Raw genomic sequence first — 16,842 nt, forward strand, 5'->3', positions numbered from 1 at the left:
TACTTTCTGTAGAATCCTCATGGACAAGATGAATTTGCTCAGATGCCTAAGAAAGTAAATATGCTGATCTGCCTACTTGCTCAGCATATCAGTGTGAAGGAACCAGGTGAAGATGCTGATGATGTGAATGCCAAGGAACTCTATTGATGAGGACAGGGTTGTGTTCACCCTCTGCTTCCTTAGGTCAACAACCAACTCTTCCTTCTTGCTGATGTTAAGGGTTAGGTTGTTGTTCTGACACCATGACACAAGGTTCACAATCTCTTTCCTGTACTCCATCTCATCATTGCTTTTAATCTAGCTGATAACAGTGGTATCATCGGCGAACTTAAAGATCGAGCCCACACTGTATCAAGCCACACAGTCATGAGTGTACAGGGTGTAAATCAGGGGACTGAGCACATAACCCTGGGGAGCACCAGTGTTGAGGTTCAGGTTGGATGAAATGTGATGATGAATTCTAACTGACTGAAGTCTGCCAGTCAGCAAGTCTAGAAGCCAGTTGCAGGTGGGGACCACAAGGCCAAGATCCAGGACTTTAGAGAGGAGTTTATTTGGTATTATGGTGTCAAAAGTTGAACTATAGTCACTGGATAGCATCCTAACGTATGTATTCTTGTTGTCAAGGTGATCCAGAGCTGAATGTAGTGCAAGGGAGATGGCACCCTCCGTAGACTTATTTTTCCTGTACACAAATTGTACGTGGTTGAGATTGTCTGGGAGGCTGTCGCTGATGTGGCTCATTATCAGTCTTTCAAAGCACTTCATTATGGTCGATGTTAGAGCTACCAGTCGATAGTCATTGAGACAGTGACACTTTACTTTTCTTGTGGACTGGAATGATGGAGGTTTACTTGAAGTAGATAGAGACAATAGACTGTTGAACTGAGAGGATGAAAATGTCAGCGAAGGCAGTGGCCAGTTGTTTGGCGCATGATTTCAGAATCTGACCAGGGACTCCATCTGGATCAGCTGCTTTCCGAGAGTTTACCTTCGTGAAAGTGGACCTGACCTCTGCCACTGAGATGTAAGGGACAGAGCCAGTGGAAGATGGGGAACACGCCTTGGTGGACCCTTGTTAGCCTGCTCAAAATGGGCATAAAATGCATTGAGCTCATTTGCTGGAGATGTGTCATTGCCAGAGAACACCCCTGATCTTGGCTCATAGCCCATAATGGTATTCAGACCCTGCCACTGTCACCTGGCATCCATTTGATTGAATTGGGCCTGGTATTCTCTCTTGGCATTCCAATAGCCTTATGGATGTCGTACTTGGCTTTTTTGTACAGTACGGGGTCATCCTTCCTGAAAGTCTTGGACCTGGACTTTAGCAGAGAGTGGTTTTCCCTGTTCATCCAGGTTTCTGGCTAGGATAGACCTTGGCTGTCTTCTTTTTCTTGACGAAACTAGTAATGATTGAGGTATACACATTCAGGCTGGACGAAGTGGCTTTGAACATGTTCCACTCCACCGACTCAAGGCAGTCCTGAAGTAGACCCTCAGACCAATGCAGTAATGCTCTTTTTGTTGTTGCCTTGTGCTTCAATTACTGTCTGTAAGTACTCTTTAGAGGTCAGGAGGTGCTGAGTTCTCCCTCCTGGACCAGAATTGAACTGTCCTCATTGTCAGTAATCAGACCTTATTCTCCTTGGTTATAGATTGAATCTACCTGGTCCAATACAGCCTATTCCAGAATGGTCAGACAGGTAGACTTTTGGACAGAGAGCTTGTCGGGGCTAAAGGGCAAAAACTGTATAGAGTTAAAACTCTGCTACAAGTGGGGGAACACAGACTTCTGGGTTTCTCATCTGGAACCCTACATCCTCCATCTGTTTAACATGCCCTAGTAAATATCCAGGCTTCAGGATCAGCCTGGTAGCTCTACTCTGCACTTCCTACAACACTCATTTGTCTTCTTTATTTAGTCCTGGTCACTAAGAAACATCATACTTAGGATGAAGGCAGAGTAGAGCTCCAAAAATTTTGATCACTAACTTTCCTGGTTTATGTTCAATTGTTTTTGGTATGGGGGTCAATATCCTCCTTTGATTGTTGCTCTGTGTTGTTTGGGTATTGTTGGTGTCTAATCAGCTTGTAAAAACCAGATGGATAGGTATAGTACTTAAACCCTTCCTGGTTACCTAATTGCCAAGGAGACTCTGGCATCGTGATTGTGACCCAATGACAATTTTTATTTTGTTGATTGAAGGAAACACAATGTATCTTCTGCTTGGTCCATCTAGCGGTGAAGTAGATTGGGATGGTCAGGGGCCCCAAAGAGATACGTTTTAAATATTTTAAATCAACTTTTCTAGTGAGCCAAGATGAGCCACTTGTTCTTTGAAGCCTGCCACAGAATTGCTGTCCTTTCTGACTGCAAGAGTAATGTATGTGTGCTTTATGGGTTCTTAACCTTCAATGACATCTATTGAGGAGTGTACGCTTATACATGAAAGACACAAGGACTCAAACAAAGTGTGTGCAGTTTATTCAAGGGCTTTCATAGAGTGTCAATGAACACTTCTATAAAAATTGTTGAGGCCCAGAGAAAAGTTACTCATGATATTATCCTTAAAGTAACAATAATTGTTAATAATGATTGTTATTGAAAGGCTCTCACACACTATTTTCAGAACTTCTTGTAAACATTGCTGTAGCCCAAAGATTAGTCAGTCACATAAAGGGGTAGCAGCCTTCAAGTAACAATCATTAACATGCACTATTTCTTATACTACACAACTTCCCTTTTCCTAAGAAATAGGAAACACATTTACATATTTTCAGTACTTCTGCAATTTAACTGAGTCATAGGCTTTCACAACCTCTGTCACTTTTGTAGTGGTGCTTGTGCTAACTTTCTGAATTTGTAAATTCACCATTTGTTTTTGGAATATAATGCATCGCTGGGCTTGGTGAGTGATGTTGCCTTATCTTGACTCTAGTCAGCCATATTGTGTGTTGTTTCTTTTCTTGAAGGTATTTTTGTTGTTTTCTTGTTTTTTTTTCTGAAGTGCGATTCACTTCAGTAGTATCTTCAATCTCGCAATCTTTTTCACTATTCTCTCAGGCATTGTGCACTGAGCTTCCACCTGGGCTTTTCAAAATTTCTCACCGATTCTCACAAGATAATTCCTAGAATCATATGCTTCCTCTATTTCCTCAATATTCCATCTTCTCATTTCCAACCTGTACAAACCCTTTCTTGCCTACTGAACAACAATTGGGTTGAATGAGACTCAGACATTTCCTGAACCTCTGTGCATCAACATGTGGAATTGCAGTGGAGTATGGAATTGTTCTATGGCTGAGAAAAGCTGCTGCAAGTTGATTTTTCGTTCAATGTTTGAGCCATTTTCCTTACACTGTTTCTTCAATACCTTCTCTCCATGCAAACTAGTCTTTCAACTTCCATATTTGTAGGGAGAAGTGGAGATGCTTTATTCCATTGCTCCTCATAAGTTGTTCTAACGGAAATCCAAACTATGAATGTTGTCAGAAACAACTTCTTCCAGAAGATTAGGTGCAGCAAAAGTAGATCCTTATGCCTCTATCATGTGGTGGTACATGACTGCATACTATTTACTTTGAATGGATGGCAATTAATTCTGAAATGTTCAGTTCTTTTTCACTATGATTTACATGAACTTGCTGGAATGGTCATTTCCATGTATAGAGTGGCATTCCAGAATGTTATGATCTACAATCCTGACATATTCCACACCTACTGGCTGGATCTTCTTTACTTTGTCTATCCCTGGCCAATAGACAAGTCTTATAATCACTGGCTTCATATTCAATAGACCCAATTGTTCTGCACAGAATTCTTCCATAATCTTGCTTTGAAATTCCTTTGGTATCACTATACTGTGTCCCTCTTTTATGCAATCGTGCTTCATAGACAATTCATAATTTTTGCTATGGAACAGTTTCAAAGTCTTCATTTAGATCTATATCTGAAACAGTCCATCTACTTAGTGTGTGTTCATAAATTTGTCTCAAAATCAAGACTTTTTGTGTAGCTCCACTATTTCCACTGCTGTGACAGAGAAATTGTCCTTTTCTGCTGGTAGGCTATAAATTTTATTTTCTAAGTCTGTTGTGGCTTCTTCATGGGTCAGCCACCGTGTTTTTCTTTGGTAGTCAGTTTTATTGCCAAAGCCCACCTTTGCATCCTTGATGTTACTATCGTGGGAATGGCATTCTTCAGGTACCAAAATGGTCAGCATAAGTTTGCAGTCAGTTACAAGTGTGAGTGGTCTTCCAAGCAAGAACTGGTGAAATCTTGTAACCCTGACCATGCAGAGAATTCAGACTTTTACACATAAGCCACAAGGAGCTCAAACAAGGTGTGTTCAGTTTAATCAAGGGCTCTTCATAGATTGTCTATGAAACCTTCCATAAACATCGTTGCACCCAGACAAAAATTATTCATGTGATACAATCCTCAAAGTAACAACCAATTTGCTCTCTCTCTCTCTCTCTCTCTCTCTCTCTATATATATATATATATATATATATATATATATATATATATATATATATATATACACACACACACATATATACACAATATATCAGCAAGATCCCTGCAGAATGCCCAAGTAGCTGATCTTGTGACCAACTGAGACGTTGTCTCCAGAATGAGGAATTTTCTTCTGTTTCCCAGCTGGATGGAAGAGAAATAAAGCAATGGGCTTTACATGAGGCCGAGAGTAAAATTGCCCCAATCTACTTTATGATGCAGTAGATGACTTTCCTACCTCACACTACTGCCCAGTAGCCTCAAGGTGTCCCAGAGTTAAAAATGAGACTTTCTTTCAGCCTCGGGTATTAAAAGCTCCATACATGGAATATGTGCACACCATTCTTTTTCTTCCTGTGGGCTGTTCATTGCACTGTCCTGCACTAAATTTCATCTGTCATTGTTGTGGCTCTTCTAAATCTACTACTATTTTAGTAGCTTTGAGGTATATCTTTGCATTTTAATCTCCTGTTAAAATGTCAGCTTCAGCATCAGAGTAATTTCTATTCTAGTTCCCATTATTAAGACACAGTTTAAAGTTGGAATAACACAATGTACGTGCACACCACAAGTCAGACATATAGATTTTCCACTGGGACAAACAAGAACACATCTAATAATAGAAACTGAGGGTCTTCAACCTGAAATATCCACTTAGTTTCTCTCTCTACAGATGCCGTCTAATCAGCTGCATGCTTCCAGCAGTTTCAGTTTTTATGTCTGATTCCTAGCATTTGGTTTATTTTGTATTTGAACAACTTTCAATACCACTTTTCAGAAATGAGGTTGTTGCTCAGTTTTTGTGGATTCTCTCTCTTGCCTTGAATTTTCAGCACAGAAGCAGACCATTGGCTTAATTGGTTTGTGCCAGTGCTCATACTCCACACGGTATCTTGCTTTAACTCACCCATACAATGTTCCCTTCTGCTATTTTTCTCATTTTCAAGGGCCCAGAAAGGAACATATTTAAAAACATGCAGCTCATACAGCAAGGATGTATAATGTATGGGGATATTCAAAAGTAAATTACAACCTGGAGTCTCTGCCGAAGTTCCTTTGCTTGTTGGCATAACTCCACCTGTGAATCAGAAGGCTCCTCTTCTGGAATAGTTCTGCTGCTCCCCACCCACCCTTGCCACCTCAGCTATTTTCTACAATGATTAACACAGACAGATCTACTAAGATACACTTGAGAAAATTCTCATTGCTCACAAAAGATGGGAGTTCATCTTAGAACATTTTCCATCATTTATGACAAGACAAAATCAGATTTGTCCAGTGGTATTGGGAGAGGAGTGAGTTATAAATTAATGGCCTTTAAAGTTTTTGAAGGCTTAATCCTATGAAATTCTAAGTACTGCATCAGCAAATTTCAGTCAAACATACGTATATGCAAACTATGCATATCTTAATAGAAATCCATTGTGGATATTTGATGGGAATTATTTGTGCTGTAAGTAATTGGAGTGCCAGTGAAATTCAATTTCAGTCAGCCATTTGTGTTGTAAAACCTCCAGTCATTACAGAAAAGGTTACCATAGAAGCATGAACCCTTCTTCTGATCCTCCAGCTGACATCAGCTAATTAATTCTCACTTGAGTCTAATTCTGCTCTCCACTGCCAAGTCATTTCCACAGGATCTGAGAATTATAGCTATCTGAAGTGTCCGTCATCGATGCTCGGCACTGGCTGGCTTGAACCATCTGGACATATTTACTTAAACTCGTGTTTCCAATGGCTCCCAATAGCCGTAAAGGTCTCTCCATATGAACCTGTCAATCACTGAGACAGGCTTAAGGCCCTGGGTGACAGGCTCTGCAGACACACTCACACTTGTGCAGTGTCACCAAGGTCTTCAGGCTAATTATAGTCTAAATGCCTGACAGAGAAAAGTTATAGGGGAAAAGACAGCTGCGTGAGCCTGGGGAGAGGGGTCTTATTTCTTGTAAATCCTCTGTCCATGATATTGACCCACCACCCCACCACCACCACCTTAACTCTTTGATGACTAGAACAGAATTTTTGTCATTTACACAACAATGAAACGTTTATCATAAGGAGTCAAATGATTGATTTGTTCACTTTATTGATTTTTCAATATTTAACAAAGCGTAACAAAATCATGCACATAAAATCATTTAGAAAAACTACAGGTCAACATCACCTTTAAGCTTCCCTCCTCATGGAAGTCATATTCCACAATACCAATATAGAAGATGTTCCATATTTAATGGAGTAGAAAATAAACTGTAAATAAAAACTCTAGATATCTTTACAATATAATTAAAATACTAAATATATAAATGAACAGTTCAAAGAAAACAGAAAGAGATGCCAAGCTTAGATGCATGATGCATTTAAACAAACATGCTTTTTTTTAGTACTTTATTATTATGTATACATATCTAAAAATGATGCCACCTTGAGCACGATTGTGTGGAATTAATAGGCAGAGAGAGAAAAATAAAAAGAACTGCCACAAAAGGTGATAGTATAGTTAAGTATAATTACTTGAAAGCACCATACAGTCATATGTTGCTCATATGGAAGAAAATGGCTATAATTCCATTGCCTGCCAAAGGCAGGGAATTAAGAGCCTCTCTATTTGAAGATGGTCATTGTCTGGCACTTATGTGGCAAGTAACATTCATGCCATATGTCTTTCCAAGCTTGATTATTCCTCAGGATTACATGGAAAAGAGATGAAACTGTTCTTATAATTCTAAAAGAAACACTACTTTCCTTGAGAACATGGTGAAAGTCACCTTCTTGAAATACAATTTGTGCAATAAAGATACCACTCTGCCATTGTACAGGGACCTCCAGGATTTTACCCTACCAATAATGAAGGAAAGGCAATATATATCTAAATAAGGGTGTGTGATTTTGACAGGAACTTGGAAATGGTAACGTTCTCATTATTCTTGCTGCCTTTATTCTTCACAGAGGTAGAGACATTTCCCAAAAAGATTTGGCGAGCTCCTGCAATGTATTTTGTAATTATTGCACAATAAAGCCTATACTGGGCAAAATATTGCACAATAACTGCCCAGTGGTGGAACAAATGAGTGTTTATGGTGGCTGAACAGTGCAGATGATGCAGGTTACTTTATCATGGATGATGCAGAACTTCCTGAGTGCTATCGGAGCTGCAGTAACAAAGCCAGGAGTATCCCATCACACTACAGATTTGGTTTCTCAAATAAGGTGGAAAAACTTTGAGAGTGTCAGGAAGTGAGTCAAGACATCCAATGTCTGAGTTTCTCTTGAAGCCACAGCACTTTATATAAAGTTACTCATCAAGGTTGATCCCCAGTTTAGTGATGGCAGTGCAGTCATTGGCAATAATACCACTGAATCTTAAAGGGCAGTGGTTAGAGTCTCTCTTGTTGGAGACGGTCATTGCCTGGCACTTGTTTGGTATGAATATTATTTTCACCTATCTACCCAAGTCTGAATATTGTCCAGTTTTGCACCACACAGCCAGGCACTGTTTCATAATCTGAGGAGTTGCAAACATAACGAAACACTTTACAATTATCATCATGAATCCCCACATCTGATCTTATATTGGTGAGCAATGTTGAAGACTCAGGTTTATTATCACTGTCTTATATGACGTGACATTTGTTGTTTTGAGGCAGCAGTTCAGTACAATGACATAAAAAACTATAAATTACAAAATAAATAAATAATGCAAAAAAAATGAACAATGAGGTAGTGTTCATGGGTTCATGGTCTATTCAGAAATCTAATGAAGGAGAGGAAGAAGCTGCTTCTGCATCATTGAGTGTGAGTCTTCAGGCTCCTGCACCTCCTCCCTGATGGTAGTAATGAGAAGAGGGCATGTCCTGGATGGTGAGGGTCCTTAATGATGGATACTGCCTTCTTGAAGATATCCTTGAAGGTGGGGAGGGTTGTGCCCGTGATAGAGCTGGCTGAGTCTACAACTCTCTGCAGCCTCATTTGATCCTGTGAATTGGAGCCTCCATACTAGGCTGTGGTGCAACCAGTCAGAATGCTCTTCATCACATAGCTATAGAAATTTGCAAGAGTCTTTGGTGACATACCAAATCTCCTCAAACTCCTAACGAACTAGAGCTACTGGTGTGCCTTCTTCATGATTGCATCAATATGTTGGGCCCTGGACAGATCCTCTGAGATGTTGATGCCCAGGAACTTAAAGCTGCTCACCCTTTCCACCACTGACCCCTCAATGAGGACCGAGGAAGAGCACCCAGCAGATGGTTGGAGTTTGGATGCTGCTTAAAGGAATTCCTGCAACTATGTCCTGAGGGTGAGATGATTGGGCTCCAATAACTATAATCATATTCCTTTGTGTTAAGTGTGACTCCAGCCTGTGGAGAATCTTTCCCCTTATGCCCATTAACTTGAGTTTTACTGAGGGTTCCTTATTAATACAGTCTGTGAACTAACATAGAGTTCCTCTGGAATTCAGCTTGTGTCCAACCTTGCTCACAAGCTAAATTTGTACTGAGGTTTGAATATTAGTTCTTTTATACTTTCCATCTGCCAGAAAAGATTATAATTAGAGAACTATGTGTGCATAAGATTGGTCAGTCTCTTAAGGGGATTTTGATATCTTAAATTCAGAGTTACAAAAAGTATAATAAATCTGAGTACATTCATGAGTAACAAATCGGCCCCTTTCTGATTGATCAATCACAGCTTGAATTTTATCCCTAAATCCAGAAATGCATAAACCTTTCTCTTGAAGCTATTCATACTGTCTGTTTCAATTACTGTCCCTGATAATTTATTCCAGAATTCCAGTACTTTTTTGGTTCTCTTTGCTTTCTTCTTTTTGCTATTGTAATTTGTAATTTGCTTTCAGTGGTATTTCAACTTTGCAGAGTGAATAACTTAACCAGATCACTGAGAACACCTCATATTCCTTCTCTGCAGAAGGAAACATGGGCAGTTTGGCATAATCTAGAGAATCATTTATGGTTGCAAAGTTTCAATCAAAATCTTCTTGCATAAAGGTACCAAATACATTTTCACATAAATATCTTGTTTAAATCTGAGGATGGCTATATTGTCTATCTGAAGCAAACAGTCTACAAAACTAAATACATAATTTTATTGGAGTTAGTAGTTTCAAGGATTTTGGAATAATTGTATTACTCTACACAAGCATTCTGTTTTCTCCAATACCCCATCAGGTAGATTGAAATGTTCCTTAATTGAAACCTGAGAACCAGATTCCTTGAATGACCAGGAGAATTTATGAAGTGATTGAATAGATCATAAAATCCAGGACAGTTCTAGGTTCACCTCATGGTGTAAACAGCAGAAGTAGCTGCAGTGATGCTACAACTGACCTCTGAGGTAGATGAGTCAGCCAGAATTCCTGCCCTAAATTGCTATCTTCTGAACACCACTGGAATCATGCCTGTGTGGACATTCATTAAAACATAATTGCATTTAAAATTGCTTTTGCATTTGGATGGCCCACAAAAACTTTATGCAAATATTAAGATAGTTATTATCTGACCTGATGATGACTCAATGTTAATCTAGCAAATTGCTTGAAGCAGCTTCAAATTTATGGTGGTTGGAAGAGGTGTGTTCAATAAAAAAAAGTTGAAAAATACTCAAAACTTACGTTCATGCTAAGTGACCAGCTGAAAATTTGGTGAATGCAAGAAACAGGACATGGGTCCTCCAGCAGCAATGAAGTCAGCAAAACTTTGATAACAGCCTCCCTATCCTAGCAATGCAGGGTTATGCACACCTGGCAACTGAGCAAGCAGCACTCCTTACAGGCACCTCTCCATGCCTGGCTTAAGGCAGAAGGACACACACTGAAGGAACTCTTTAAGACTCACTCACTCTCTGATTTTCACTTCTTCCTAAGCACTGGACCTCATCATGTCAGATTCTCCTGGTACATCCAAGGTTATAAACAGTGAAGCGAGAGATTAAAACCATATCCAACCGCAGCGGTGGCATTACACATTTGTACCCCAACATTTGCATCACTTTAGTGTCCGATTTAAATCTAAGCCAGTTACCTTTGAACATCTAATTTATCTTCAGTTCTGGATATACTCATTACCCCCAAATCCACCCAAAATCATCAAAGTATTTTCTTAATCATCTAATAGGAGAATCAATTTAATCAGCAATCCCAGGAATGATGTCAATATTTCCAGATTCTTTAACCCCTCCCTCTGAAGACACACACATGCACTGCCTGCCTGCCAATGGAGTCAAGTATGTATCCAACTGAGAAGTAGCAATGGGACTTAGGCTGAGAACCAACTGGGATGCAACTTTAACTACTTGCAATATTTACAGTACTTTATATAATTGGCTACAGAGAAACAGGAAGAACTCATTTATTTTGGCTCCAGGATCTAAATTCAAATCCAACAAAAAGACAAAGAGTGAAAAAATTCCTCTTTCTGATGACCCATTGAAAACATAAGCAAAATTAATCTAAGCGGTACAAAGCTATATCCCAACAGAGCTAAATTCACAGAACAAAACTGGATAAGGTGAAGTAGCCAAATTAGAAAGAATACAATACTGGTGAAAATGGAGGTGTTACATTTTGCCATGCAAATGAATCGGCTTATCAAGGAAGATTGGGAGGTAGAGATGCACAAAGAAACAAAAAAAAGCTGACAGAAACAGAGGATACAGCAGAAGAGTCTGAACTGTGAGCTTTAAGAGCTCTTCACCATGTCTCTGAACAATGCTTTTGCTATTTCCCAGCACAAGCAATTATTTCCAACACAATGCTTAAGAACTCCGCTCAAACAAAACACCAAAATGGATTTACAAAAGCATACTAAGAAGCAAAAACTAGCAATAGCCTGATATGTTAACTCTGTTTCTGTCCACACAGATGTTGCTAGAACTATTAAGTATTTCCAGCATTTTCCATTTTTATTTCAGGTTTTCAGCATCACTCGTATTTTTCTTTTAAACTAACACTGATCTTGAGAAACACAGGACTGCAGACACTGGAATCTAGCTGGAAAAAACAACAAGATGCTGGAGGAACTCAGCAGGTCAGGCAGCATCTGTGGAGAAAAGCAGATAGTCAACGTTTCAGGTCAGGACCCTTCCTCAGGACGACCAGAGGAAGGGTCCTGACCCAAAATGTTGACCATCTGCTTTTCTCCACAGATGCTGCCTGACCTGCTGAGCTCCTCCAGCATCTTGTTTTTTCAGCACTGATCATGATGAGTGGAAGAGATACAACGAACATTTGATGACAAAGCATATGGCAGTAGGTATGAAAACAATTAATAACTTACAAAGATCAAAGTCAACGTAAACATTTTTTGATTATATTAGAGAAAAAAGGGTTGTTAGAAGAACTAAGAGCATCTGAAAACTTGTTAATGAAAATAAGAGACCAGTAGGAATACTAAATAATTGATTGATGACAGTAATTATAGTAAAGGAAGAGAAAAGAGAAATGGATTTGCCAAGGACACTAATATTGAATCAGGGATGAGGATTTGGTGAAATGAACATCAGAGAATTTCTAGTAGTAAGGAAAGTAAGGGCACTAGGGAGCAACAGACCCCCAGGACCAGAAGGTTTCCATTGCATAACTTCAAATAAAATAGGCAAGAATAATAACCCTATGAAGTTTTCTTTCTGATTTGGGGTCTGTTACTTTCAATAAGAAAATTCCATGTGTTGCTCTGTAATTTAAGAAAGGCATAGGAGAGAAATCAGGGAATTCTTGGCCAATAATGTAAGCTTAATATCAATTGTTGGGAAAGCATTGGATTCCAAGATTATGGATAGAATGACTGAACACCTTGAAAGTTTTCAGCTGATCTGAGAGAAAGGAGACTATAAATGAATGGGTCTCTAGAAAACATTTAATAATGCTTTCAATGAGATACGGATACCTTGTGAAATTGAAGGCAAATTATGCATCGGGCTTGAGTGAGAGAAAGTGATAGAGAAGAGGATGAGCAGACATTCAAATACTGGTGTCTTATATAATTATTTTTTATTCATTTATAGTATGTGGACACCATTGGCAAGGCCAAAATTTAACGTCTATTACTAACTGACCTGAATGATTGTTTTGAATAAAACACATTAACGTAGAATTATGGTATATTTACAGATCTATTGTTAAAAGATTGAATATATTTACTTCCTATTTGTTCTTCACATTGCTCAGTCAACATCTGAGATACTGTGCCCTGTGTTGATTCCCCTTAACCTGTTGGTAATGGTGTGGCCTTGGAAAAGTTTTCAAGTCAAGAGTCATTCTTAGTTTAAAGACTCTCAGCTACACAAATAGCTTCAAGGATCTACTTACTTAGAACAACCTGGATGGCCTGTTGGAGATTTATAAAATAATTAAAAGGCTGAATAGCATCACATTTGACAGATTATTCCAGTTTAACAAATTGGTCAAATAACAGACAAATGACAAAACTATGTAACTTTAAGAGAAGGTTGCATGTTAGGTGGTTCTTCTCACAGAGACTGATGAGCCTTTGATATATATTGCTGGCTGTTGTGATGGGTGATGACTCTAATTCTGCTTTACAGAAGGGATTGGATATGTTCCTAACCCAAGCAGGAATTACTTCACATAGGTGAGTGCTGTTTTAAGTAATTCTTGATCTATGTGATCCCTGGAATGCTTTTGAATTTCTGAGATATTCAGAAAGGAATTTTATACTTTTCCTTCCTTTATTGATCCTGCTTTATGTTCCTATTTATGTGCCACTCCCAAGAGATTACATGATTGTAGGTGCATGATGAAGGGCTAGGAAAAAGAAAGGAAGGAACATTTAGCCACAACAGACAAGCCATTATGGTATGGGGTAAGCTTGAAGGACCAGTTGATCTTTTCCTGCCCTTCATTTTGTATATATTTCTGTTAATAAATAATCAAACCATTGGAATCATAGAATGACTTCAGAACCAAAGAAGGCCATTTGTTTATTGAGTTCATACTAGCTCTATCTGAGAGCAATCCAGCGCATTCACTTTCCTTGTCCTCTCCCAGTAATTCTAAGAATTAGTTCTTTTCATTTGCTTATCAAATTCTTTTGAACACCACAATGAATCTGCTTTCAATACTGCCAATGGCAGTGCATTACCAGATCCTAATTACTAATTGTATGAAAACAAATCTGATGTTACTTCTGCTTCTTTAGCCAAACATGTTCATTCTAAATCACCCAGTCCTTGCCCCTCTGCCAATATGACCAGATTCTTTCTATCTGCACTCAGTCCTTGTTATCGGCTAATTGGATCCATTCATTTGTTAGATTGGCCCCAGGCTCCATCTTGAATTTTTTCCAGAGCCTTGGAGCCACATCAAAAAAAATTGAAACACCTCCAAAAAGGCAGGAACACATGCAAAAGTGCGCCTCTGAACAAAAGTGCTTTCTTCTGTGTGGTCTTTTGCAGTCTAGGTTTAGCATTTTACAGTGTTAATTTGCCATTAAAAATGCTGAAATGTAAATCAACTGCCTGCCAAAGTCCCGAAACATCAAATAGACACAAAAAGTGATGTCATTAGGACAAGAAGTGGAAATCTCAGAAAAACTGAACAGTGGTTCAAGCAGAGCCATAGTAGGAAGAAAAGTGCAAGATTAATGCATGCAGTGAGAGACAAAGCTCAGCATCTCAGCAATCTGGATACTGCCCGCAGTAAAGGATCATCACCATCTCCAACAAATCTGTGACACACCCCAGCCAGCAATAAGAACCACTCTCTCCATCACCTCCACACATATTTGGGACACCCGCAGCCCACAATGAGGAGAGGTCCCATCCATGCAATATTTCAATAAATAACCCTATGTTTTGGACCACTCCTACCAACAACTGGAGCCAACACTTTGAAAAAACCAAAATCCTCACCCATAACCAGAATCCCCCAAACTACTGTCTCTGAACAAGACCACCACACGCTCACATTCAAAAATCCAACCACTGCCTGGAATTCCCAGAGCTCCCATTTCACACAGTCTCTTCCACCACTATGATCCCTTTCACTCTTATCTACTGGTCTCATAGAGAACGGTTTCCAGATGGCTGGCTTGCTTGTCAAGCTGTCCTTGAAAAGAAACCCCATTTGATGGATCACTGCTGTTCATTTCTGGAGATCATGCAGGAAACCCTCTTAACTGGGTTTTCTGACTTCAACAGCATTCTCTGTCCCATTCTTCCCACATTACTGTGCAGAATTCACCAAATTAACATTTACCTCATTATAGTCCATTCAGGAATTGTGCATTATCCGCTCAAAGTATTAATTCCTGAAGCAATTTTTGCTGCACTGTTTTATTTATTGTCTGAATAAAGTGCCAGGGAATCGAACAATCTTTGTTGTGGCAACCAGTCTCATCCATGACATACTCACAGATAAAGACAATACCCTCCATCTTTTCTGATTCCACCTCTACCTCAGAACTAGTAACGTCTTGGCATTTCTTACACTAGCCACACTGTGGTTTTTCCACATTCTGTTAGGAATTGGATTGATATATGTCAGACTTATTTTATATGGAATTCTAATAAATAGCAACAAAGGAGACCTTTATTCCAGATGTAACATCCAAAAAGGTTTGGCTATGTGGTAGAATAAGGATTATAATACAACATTTTGCAAGGACTTAACAAGAAGTACACAGAATCACACAGCGATACAGCATGGAAACAGGTCCTTCAACCCACTGCGCCTGTGCCAACCATCAATCACCCATTTATCCGACATTAATCCCATCATTTATTCTCCCCAAATTCTCATCAACTCCCCATCATCATCATCATCTACACACTGGAGGATATTTACAGTAACCAATTAACCGACCTCTTTGGGATGTGAGAGATAACTGAAGCATCCATACAAAACCCACATGGTCACAGGGAGAATGTGAAAACTCCACACAGTCAGCACCCAAGGTCAGGATTAAACCAAGGTCTCTGGCACTGTGAGGCAGCAGGTCAACCAGCCGCACCACTGTGCCACCATGGAAATCCAGGTAAAATTATTCCATTACCATCGAACATGAAAGCACAGGACTCATTGAACCAATCCATGACATTATCTCCAAAACTTCACTTTTATTTATTATAGATTTCCTTTGTTAAATAAAATGTTTTCTGTGGAAAAGAGAACTGAGGAAGAAGAGCACATTCTGCAGTGAAGCAAGAGCTTGCAGCATTTGTATCAATATATTTGGTTTGAAACAGTAGATTTGCTCATGTATAGAATTCATGGTTCTTCAATATCATAGGAAGCAATTGAGAGCTCATAAGCAAATTCCACTACTACCTATACCATTCCTTCATTTCCCAGAACTTTTGTGTTACCTGTATTTGTGCAATTAGCTCAAACAAATAATTATCACAGCTCCATCCTACTGAAGTCATAATTAAATTAATGCCACTGAGAATGTAACAGAATGTTACCGGTACTTTGAAAGTGTAACTTATCAAATAGAATTAAGGCCAGTAGCCAGTTTAGAAGATGCATCATCTCAAAGAGAGCCTGCAATTTTATGTAAATATTGGACATAATGCAGAATGAATAATTTGTCATTTTGTACCCTAAGAAACTCAAGGCAGAAGGTGGTGGGTGAACCTAATCCAACACGTCAACAGATCCTTAATAACAACTTGAGAGAAAGTACAAATCATGGCAATAATGTCAATTACTGAAGCAATAAAAATATTGTGTATATAACCTGATTGTGCAAAAAATATGTGGCTTCTGCGAACTGTTTTTAGTAGAGATAATTTATGATGCTGGATAATAGAAATTAAGTCACTGCAATGAGCTTTGTTTGTAATCATTACTCCCTGGTGAATGTTAAACCAGTTGACACTGAATCAAAATGACCGATGTGTACAGCTGGTGCATTTCTAAACAGTGGTGGTACTTGCAACGTCCTTGTATCACCAACATCTTCACTGCAGCATATGTTGAGTTTCCCTGAAAATCTTGACTTTGGATTAGTGTTAGAGCATTGAGGCAAATAAAAGATTTAATTATGGTAATAATCACGAATGACATTGGTGTAACAAATTTCGGTTCATCGGAAATTTCCTTTAGGTCAATAATATCTTACATAATACAAATTACAGAAATATTCTTAAGGCTACATTTATGCAAGGTACATCTGCTTTCCAATATGTGTATGAATGCCTAATGGCATATCTGCTTACTTGGTCTCTATAAAGAAAAAAAATTACATTTCTATCAGCTTTCCACAGCTGTCCATAGCCCAAAGCACTACTGATGTGTCGTCTGTAATGCATTTTCATGCAGACTATGTAGAAGTCTAGCCATG

At 38.9% G+C, this 16,842-nt stretch overlaps 1 long non-coding RNA gene across 2 annotated transcripts; it reads left to right on the forward strand.

Moving 5' to 3' along the window:
- Positions 1-2,851: 2,851 nt before the first annotated feature.
- LOC127569994 (uncharacterized) lies at positions 2,852-16,231 on the forward strand. 2 transcript variants are annotated; one of them, XR_007956286.1, is made up of 3 exons: positions 2,852-2,912; positions 13,082-13,128; positions 16,105-16,231. It is a non-coding gene; the product is annotated as an uncharacterized LOC127569994 (long non-coding RNA). The 2 variants fall into 2 exon arrangements; XR_007956287.1 differs by lacking the exon at positions 2,852-2,912 and adding an exon at positions 11,675-11,790.
- Positions 16,232-16,842: the final 611 nt, after the last annotated feature.

This window comes from Pristis pectinata, chromosome 4 (genome assembly GCF_009764475.1).
Source record: "Pristis pectinata isolate sPriPec2 chromosome 4, sPriPec2.1.pri, whole genome shotgun sequence".
Taxonomy (NCBI): Eukaryota; Metazoa; Chordata; class Chondrichthyes; order Rhinopristiformes; family Pristidae; genus Pristis; species Pristis pectinata.